Raw genomic sequence first — 8931 nt, 5'->3', positions numbered from 1 at the left:
ACCAACCAAAACAGCTAGGTTGGTGGGTACTAGGGAGAGGGCTTTTTCTGTGGTGGCCCCCACTCTCTGGAACTCCCTCCCGTTTGATCTCCGACATGCCCCTTCCCTGGATGTATTCCTCAAGGCCCTGAAGACGTGGCTATTTCAACAGGCCTTTGAGATCTTTGGGATGGGTTAATCTCCATGATTTTGTTATCTATTATATGCTGTATATGTAAATGTTTTTATAAATGTACTGATGACTGTCCAGTATTTTATTTATTGAGATTAATGTGACTGCATTTGATACTACTGTATTTTATCCCATTTTAATGTACGTCGCCTAGAGTGGCTATCTGCCAGATAGGCGACACACAAATTAAATATTATTATTATTTATTATTATTTCAGGATGGCTGAAACTACTCCGTCCCACAAAGATGTGTTGACCACACCCTGGATCCACTCAGTCATACCCCCTCAGCAAGCTTTAATAGGCCTAGAAAGGTAAGGATCAAGAGGACACATTGCTGGCTGCATTGTCACTAGCACCTTGTCCACATCAGGCTGCATCAACTGAAACTGATCCCAATATGTTGTTGCAGATATTGCACTGGACACTTCACTGGGGACTACAGTAGATGCGGATGGGGCATCACAATTGCTACAAGTAGGGTTGCCAGCTCTCCAGTTTTCACCTGGAGACTCTGGATTTTTGGGGTCCTGTCTCGGTCTCTGGGTGAATCACCTTAATCTTCAGACTCCCAGCTTTCATTTAAAAAAAATTAAGTTCCTAGGTGGTCTGATTCATGAGATATACACCAAAACCCCAGCTGCTCCCACAACTTCTGTTAAATTATCTTTAGCTGGCTGCTCTAACTCCGCCCTTTCAGGTTTGTAGTCAATAAGTGAAGTCAGGGTTGTGAAAGACAAGGAATTTGTTGACCTCCAGGAAGTACCTAGATCCCATGGCTAGACAAGAAAACTGTTGTTTTTCCTGCTTATCTGAAAATCTCATAAATTGAGTAAATATATAGCTTTCAGTCTTTTTCTCTCTTGTGTGCAAGAGTCAAACAAGTTTAAATTTTCCTGGGCTGTTGGAGAGGGCAGTGTTTTGAAAACCTTCCCAATATGAAGCTTTAATCCAATACTTGCTTTTCTGGGAGTAAAGCTGAAATGCTAATTCCACATACCAGGAGTAAACTGCATTGAATTCAATAGAACTTACTTTTGACTAGATGTGGTTAGGATTGTGCTGTAAATTAATGGGACTTTTGAGTGACCATAGCAAAGAATTGCGTTTGTGTTGTATGTATGAATGAATGAATCATTTATTACAATCATAGACCAAAAGATTAAAATCAGTATAAAAAGCCACAAAAATTAAAATACATATAAAACACAACTGCTGATAATTACTACAAACCAAATAAATACAAATCAAGTAGTTCCTTAGTCAGAAGACTGGTAGCATTTTTTCCTAATTTGCATTGTGATAAAAAAAACCTTTTGCGATTCTTTTGGTAACAGAAGGAGACACATCTCTTAAACAGATCAATACCAAATTTGCTGAATAACTCCGAGGCAAAGCAGTTAATAGAGGGGAAATTAGCTTCTTTCTTCATTCACTGTACAAATTACAAGACAATAGAACATGTTCAACAGATTCTGTTACACCAGTTCTGCAAAGACATGTTCGTTCACTGACTGGGATCTTATTAAATCGTCCTTTCAACAGTGCTGATGGCAACACATTAAAGCAGGCAAGAGTAAATGCTCTCCTGTACTTCAGAATAGTCAGTGAATACAAATTTGAAGCTGCAATGATTCCATAATTGTTAAAGTTATTATAGAGTAGTGGAGAGCAAGATTTATAAGCAGTTCTCAAATGCTGCAAATCTAGGTCTATTAGTCTTTGGACAACAAAGATCTGGGCCTTCTAAAGCCCATAATTACCTAACATTTCAGAGGAAAAGCCCATCTTAGTTATTTTCTTCTCCATCTCGTGCATCCAATGACTCACAAAGAAGTCCAAGAGCAGTAAGGAAAGATAACTACCAAGAGCTGTTAAGAAGTGTAAGTGTAACCACCATTTAAGGGCATCAATCCAAACTTTACAAGCAACTGAACGAATACCTACATCCAAATAAATAGCATTACCCACACAAGGAGGGAGACCCAGTAATTTCCTAAGAAATATAGACTGAACTCTTTCAATTTGAGTTAAAACCCAGGATCTAGATCAGAATACCATAAGTGAGCTGGGCCCGGGTCTTTGCTTTATAAGTTTGAATAGCAGAAGGAATGTATTGACCACCTTGCATAAAAAAGAATCTTAAAATAAGCTGCTGACTATAACTTGCTGAATCAATTGCCTGCCTACATTGTTCAGACCAAAGCCCAGGACTTTGCATTTGGATGCCTAAGTATTTTATATGAGAAACTTGCTCAATAACATTACCATTTAAAATCCATTTGTATTGTTTCTGGCCTTTAGAAAATACTAAAACTTTAGATTTACAGTAATTAATAATCAGATTATTATTAGAGCAGTAGGTGCCAAAAGCGGATAATGAACTATTTAACCCTATTCTGGGCAAGGATAACAATACAGCATCATCAGCATACAAAAACATTGGTATTTTAACATTAAACAATTTAGGAGCATGAGAGTCAACATTATAAAGAAAAGGGGCCAAATCATTTAAAAATAAATTTAAAAGAAAAGGGGCCAAAACACAACTCTGTCTTATCCCCCTAGTAATGGAAATTGGATTAGTAATTTGATCCTGCGGCCCACATCTAACTTGATCAGAGGTCTGATTATATAAAGATTTAATAAGAAATAATAAACACTTGTCCATACCACTATTCTGTAATTTAAACCGTAACAGATCTCTTGAAACCAGATTGAAAGCGGACTTGAGATCAATAAAGGCAGCGAAAAGTTTACCACCAGGAACTGAAGTAAATTTCTCAGCTAAATGGGCTGATACCCAACAGTGGTCTAAAGGTGAACAACCGGCTTTAAACCCAATCTGTTCCTCACCAATTATGCTGTCACGGGGAGTGGGCTCAGCCGTAATCTTATCATTAAAAGGTGGGAGAGAAGCATATTTAGCTCTGGGGGAAGGATCGTTGACCTCAGCCAGTGCTGAGAATCTATTTGTAACTGGGAAAATAAAGGCCAAATTGTCTGCTTGAGCTGTTTTGGGAGACAGAAATTCATCTGTCTGCACTGCTTGAAATGTGGTTCAGACAGCAGATCACGTGTCCTGCACCCTGGGATGATCAAGAAGAGATCCTGGCCCTCCTCTATGTGACAACCTTTCATGTACTTGAAGAGTGCTATCATATCTCCCCTCAGTCTTCTCTTCTCCAGGCTAAACATGTTCAGTTCTTTCAGTCTCTCCTCATAGGGCTTTGTTTCCAGTCCCCTGATTATCCTTGTTGCCCTCCTCTGAACCTGTTCCAGTTTGTCTGCATCCTTATTGAAGTGCGGAGACCAGAACTGGATGCAGTATTCAAGATGAGACCTAACCAGTGCTGAATAGAGGGGAACTAATACTTCACGCAATTTGGAAACTATACTTCTGTTAATGCAGCCTAATATAGATTTGCCTTTTTTGCAGCCACATCACACTGTTGGCTCATATTCAGCTTGTGATCAACGACAATTCCAAGATCTTTCTCGCATGTCATATTGCTGAGCCAAGTATCCCCCATCTTATAACTCTGCATCTGTTTTCTTTTTCCTAAGTGTAGGAAGTGTTGAAGCTCGGAGAATGGCAACAAGGGAGAGGGCCTTCTCAGTGGTGGCCCCCAAATTATGGAATGATCTCCCTGACGAGGTGCCCCTGGCACCAACACTGTTATCTTCTCGGCGCCAGGTCAAGACTTTCCTCTTCTCCTAGGCATTTTAGCAGGTTTTTTATATTGTTTTAAATTTTTTAATTGTGTTTTAAATTGTTTTTTAAAAAGATGTATTTTAGATTGTATTTGTTTTTAGTTACTATAAACCGCCCAGAGAGCTTCGGCTATGGGGCGGTATACAAGTATAATAAATAAATAAATAAGTGTAGAACTTTGCATTTATCCCTATTGAATTCCATTCTGTTGTTTTCAGCCCAATGCTCCAGCCTATCAAGGTCCCTTTGAATTTTGTTTCTGTCTTCCATGGTATTAGCTGTGCCCCCCAATTTTGTATCATCTGCAAATTTAATAAGCATGCTCTGTACCTCCTCATCTAAGTTGTTAATAACAATGTTGAAGAGCACTGGGCCCAGGACCGAGCCCTGTGGTATCCCACTTGTTACTTCTGCCCAGTTTGAGAAGGAACCATTGATAAGCACTCTTTGAGTACGATTCTGGAGCCAACTGATAGTTGTTCCATCCAGCCCACGTTTAGCTAGCTTGCTAATCAGAATATCATGTGGCACTTTGTCAAAAAACTTTGTCAAACAGCACAATCCAAACCATATCTACTCAGAAGTAAGTCCTATCGAGTTCTATCGGGCTTAGAAAGTGTGTTTAGAATTGCAGCCTTCAGGGGCATCCATCTTTACTCCCAAGTGCTCCCATCTAACATCACAATACTGGGCTCCTTTCGTCCTACAATGGCCTTCTGGTGACTGGCCTGGCTCGAGGGCACTTAAACCTTCCTTGCCAGAAGCAAGTAGGCTAGATGAAATGTTCCCTACCCAGGCTCCATCTTTTAGCTGAGATTCCTATCTTAATTTCCAATCTGGGAAATGTTTTTGTTTGAGTGGTATGCTCCAAACAACTGTGGTTGATTCTTAATGTATCATGCTTAATGACATCACTCAGGCCTGTCCCTGTGACATCACTTGGGCTCATCCCTGTGACATCTCTTGGGCCCACTCCTGTGACATCCCTCAGGCCCGCTCCTGTGACATCACTTAGTCCTGCCCCACGACATCACTAGGGCCCGCCCCAGAAATCTCAGGGTTTGGGATGCTTCTGACCTGGCAACCATTCTACGGAGACAAGCAACTTGATCTTGATCTTGGAAGTACCTTGCAAACAATTCACAGTAGGCTTCTGAAGGGTCTAAAGCTCCATTTCCTGGAGCTGATGTCAACAGACTCCTGGCAATATGGAAAAGCTCCGCTGGATGGCTACTTGAGATGAGATGGTGGCAGAGAAGTGGGCTTTCTTTGCCACCCTCTCTGCCACATAGTAGGCACAATTATGTTTTACTCATGCCCTATCAGCCTCATAGCACATCTTTCGCCACTTGCACTCTCTTCTATGTACACCTAAAAACATAATGTATGAAGTGGCCATTTGTGTTGGATTTGGAAAAAGGATAGGAAGCCAATGTAGTGATATAAGAGGGGGGCACTATATTATCTGAGCTATGAAAGAGAGTGCTTTGTTTTTAGCAGAGTATTAGCAACTCAAGTTGACCTAATGGATAGCTATAAGTTCTGACCCTATCTGGTGCCAAACCAATCAATCAATTCAGCTATGCAGATAAGTCCACATGAAATATGGCCTGGTCAGTGAAGGAGGAAAGCCCTGGGGATCTGGCAAATATGCAATCAGAGAGGGGTGCAATTCCTTATTTTTATTTATTTTGCAATATTTAAAAGTCAGCAAGATTATCTAAGAGCATGATTAAGAGGAAGGTAAATGGGGAGATTTAATCTCGGGTGGTTCCCAAGTTTGGATAATTGGTCAGTTGCCTGCTTTGGATGGGGTTGTACTCCCTCTGAAAGAGCAGGTCCGTAGTCTGGGGGTGCTCCTGGATCCATCTTTGTCGCTAGAGGCCCAGGTGACCTCAGTGGCTAGGAGTGCCTTTTACCAGCTTTGGCTGGTGTGACAGCTGCGGCTGTTTCTGGACTGGGATAGCCTGACCACTGTTGTCCACGCACTGCTAACCTCTAGGCTGGATTACTGTAATGCGCTCTGTGTGGGGCTGCCCTTGAGGTTTGTCCGGAAGCTGCAGCTGGTGCAAAATGCGGCGGTGAGACTGCTCACTGGGGCAGGGTATTGCCAACATGTCACCCCGCTGCTGAAAGAATCACACTGGCTGCCCATTTGCTACCGGGCCAAGGTCAAGGTTCTAGTTTTGGTGTACAAAGACCTATACAGCTTGGGACCAGAATACCCGAAAGACTATCTTACCCCTTATATGCCCAGTCGATCACTGCGCTCTGCAGGTGAGGGCCTCCTGCAGATACCACCTTATCAGGAGGTTCGTTCTGCACAATATAGGAAACGGACCTTTAGTGTGGCGGCACCTACCCTGTGGAATTCCCTCCCTTTGAATATTAGGCAGGCGCCATCTCTGCTATCTTTTCAGCACCTTTTGAAGACTTTCCCCTTTCAACAAGCCTTTTAAGTTGAGACCTATCCCAGTCTGCATCTGTGTCAGAATTGTTTAATATGTTTTTAATAATGGTTTTAACCCTTTTCATGGTTTAAATGTTTTAAATGCTGTTTTGTTTTAATGTATTTTAAGATCTGTTTTTATGATGTTTTAAAGTGTTTTAGTGCTTTGTTTGCCACCCTGAGCTCCTGCTGGGAGGAAGGGCGGGATATAAATAAATAAATAAATAAATAAATAAATAAATAATCCTGCTGGTAAGAGTAGCAGGATCCTGATGCATTCTAGTTTGCTCCACAGCCACAGCGACAAACACACCACACCTTCATGCTTAACTGAGAAGTGCCAGGACTAAAACCTTCTGGAATTTAGGCTTTTTGTCCATTTGGAATCCTCAGCATAGAGCCTCAACATGCTCAGCTTTTATTCTGTTTTTTTATTTGGAGCATTTATTGATTTAGTCATATCTGTTGTACTCTGTGGTCTAGAAATATTTAAAATAAAATAAACATAAGAAACCAATTATGCCTTGCATACTAACCAAAGTTATTGAGGCGGTTTACAATATGTTTAAAATTCAATAAAACAGAAGAGTTACTAGGAAACGTCAAAAGTGCATTAGATTAGATAGATAGATATGCAAATTAAAATCAGTACAAAGTCCATTCAATTTTTTTCATCCATTTATTATAGCAAGAATATATGAAGTCCAATAAAACAGTCTTAAATTTTAGTGGGTACATTGTCTTTCATCTACAAAGTGCTAAATGTGGAGGGATGACTACACATAATTAGGGTTGCCAGGTCACAAGCATCCCAAACCCTGAGATTTCAGGGGTGGCCCCCACTGATGGCACTCCCCCTTGCACCTTCCTACCCATACCCACCCCATTCATTCCCCTGGCACCTTCCTACTCACCCATCCCACTCACTTTCCCACCCACACCAACCCTACTGACCCCCCCACCAACCCACTGACCCCATTCACTCCCCCCCACTAACTCCCCCAGGCACATTCCTTCCTACGCCCCTCATCACCTTCTTTCAGCAGCGCCCCACATTGGGTTCTTATAGGCCCCCCCTCCTGCTCAACCTTTGGGGAGGCCTGGGTTTGCTCACTGCTGCTGTTGTCACTCTGGGCAGGTGAGGGGTTGGGGGCGTGTGTGAGGTCATGTCACCTCTTGTGACCCCTCAGCGTCTCACATGATTTCATCTTACCTCTAGTGCCCGGAGATTGGGTGAATTCTCCAGAGACCCTGGGAGGGCCCTGCAAACCCAGACTATCCGGGTAAACTCCAGAGACCTGGGAACTCTATACACAATTCATATAATAGGTCATTATGGAAAGGAGAAAAGTGAATAGAACTACATTATCAGAGTCAAACTCTCTGAGGAAAGGAGTTACAGAGAAGATGTTTACATATAATTCCAAATAAATTCACACTGTTGTGGAATTAGAGAATGGTGAGGTTGCTCTGTCATCTGAGAAATAAAGAACCACCAGATTGCAGCAAAGTCTTCTGGATTAGCTGTATCTTTCAGATGATGAGTAAGTTTTTCTGAGACAGCAATAGAAATAGGTTAGGACAGAAATAGAAATTCATTCAGTGTCAAATTATGTGCATCTTTCCAATGTTGTGTTATTACCAGATGAGCTACAGCAAACATAAAAATAACCAATTCCTTCAATCTAAGATCCTCCACCTGGTCTGAGAATACTGAAATCCAGCACAGTCCCGAGTGTGAAGAATAATACCCATTTCATGTACAACTAATCCCCAAAAGGCTGCCACGACTAGGCAGGACCACCACAAATGAAAATAGGGTGGGGCTTATGTACCTGGGCTGCTTCTGTCTCTTGCACCTTCGGGCTCCTGGTGGCAGATGCAAGAGGCACAGGGGAGCAAAGGTCCCCCGATCCTCAGATGTTCCAACAGCCCAAGGCTGCGTACATCCTATACCTTTAAATCACATCACTCCTGGGAACTGTAGTTTACCCTTCACAGATCTACAATTCCCAGCACTCTTAACAAACTACAGATCCCAGGATTGTTTGAGGGGGGAAATGTGCTTTGACGTGCTTTAAAGGTATAGTGTGTGTGCAGCCTTTGCTGCTGAATTTTGGGGGCCCTGAAAGTCTCAGCAAAAATAACTCTGGTCCAGAAAGGAGTTGTTGCTCATAACTATTGTATTACTGGGGATGCCAACTGAAGATATAACAGATTTGTTCAAGACTGGGCAGAAATCAATAGATGAGCTAAGTACTAGCTAAATATGGGTGAGAAATTCGGCGCAGTTCACATTTCAAGCTGAATCTATATGTTTGTTACCGAAACAATATGAGAACCGAAACACAGCAATCCTTTGAAATTCACACTTATTCAAATTTTGCAAAATAGATCACCAACCAAACAATGTTTATAATCAGGGGAAATATGCATAAAATGAATATATGCATGAAAATAACATACAAAAATGCATTATATGACAAGAAATTGCTTGCAAAAAGGTGTACAGCAGTCAGAACTGCCTACAAAAATGTGCAGGAGAAATTCGCACTGAAATGCTGGAAAAATTTCGTGACCATTTTTAAAATAAAA

This window comes from Rhineura floridana, chromosome 6, assembly GCF_030035675.1.
Source record: "Rhineura floridana isolate rRhiFlo1 chromosome 6, rRhiFlo1.hap2, whole genome shotgun sequence".
NCBI lineage: Eukaryota > Metazoa > Chordata > Lepidosauria > Squamata > Rhineuridae > Rhineura > Rhineura floridana.
This window is presented reverse-complemented; position numbering follows the sequence as displayed.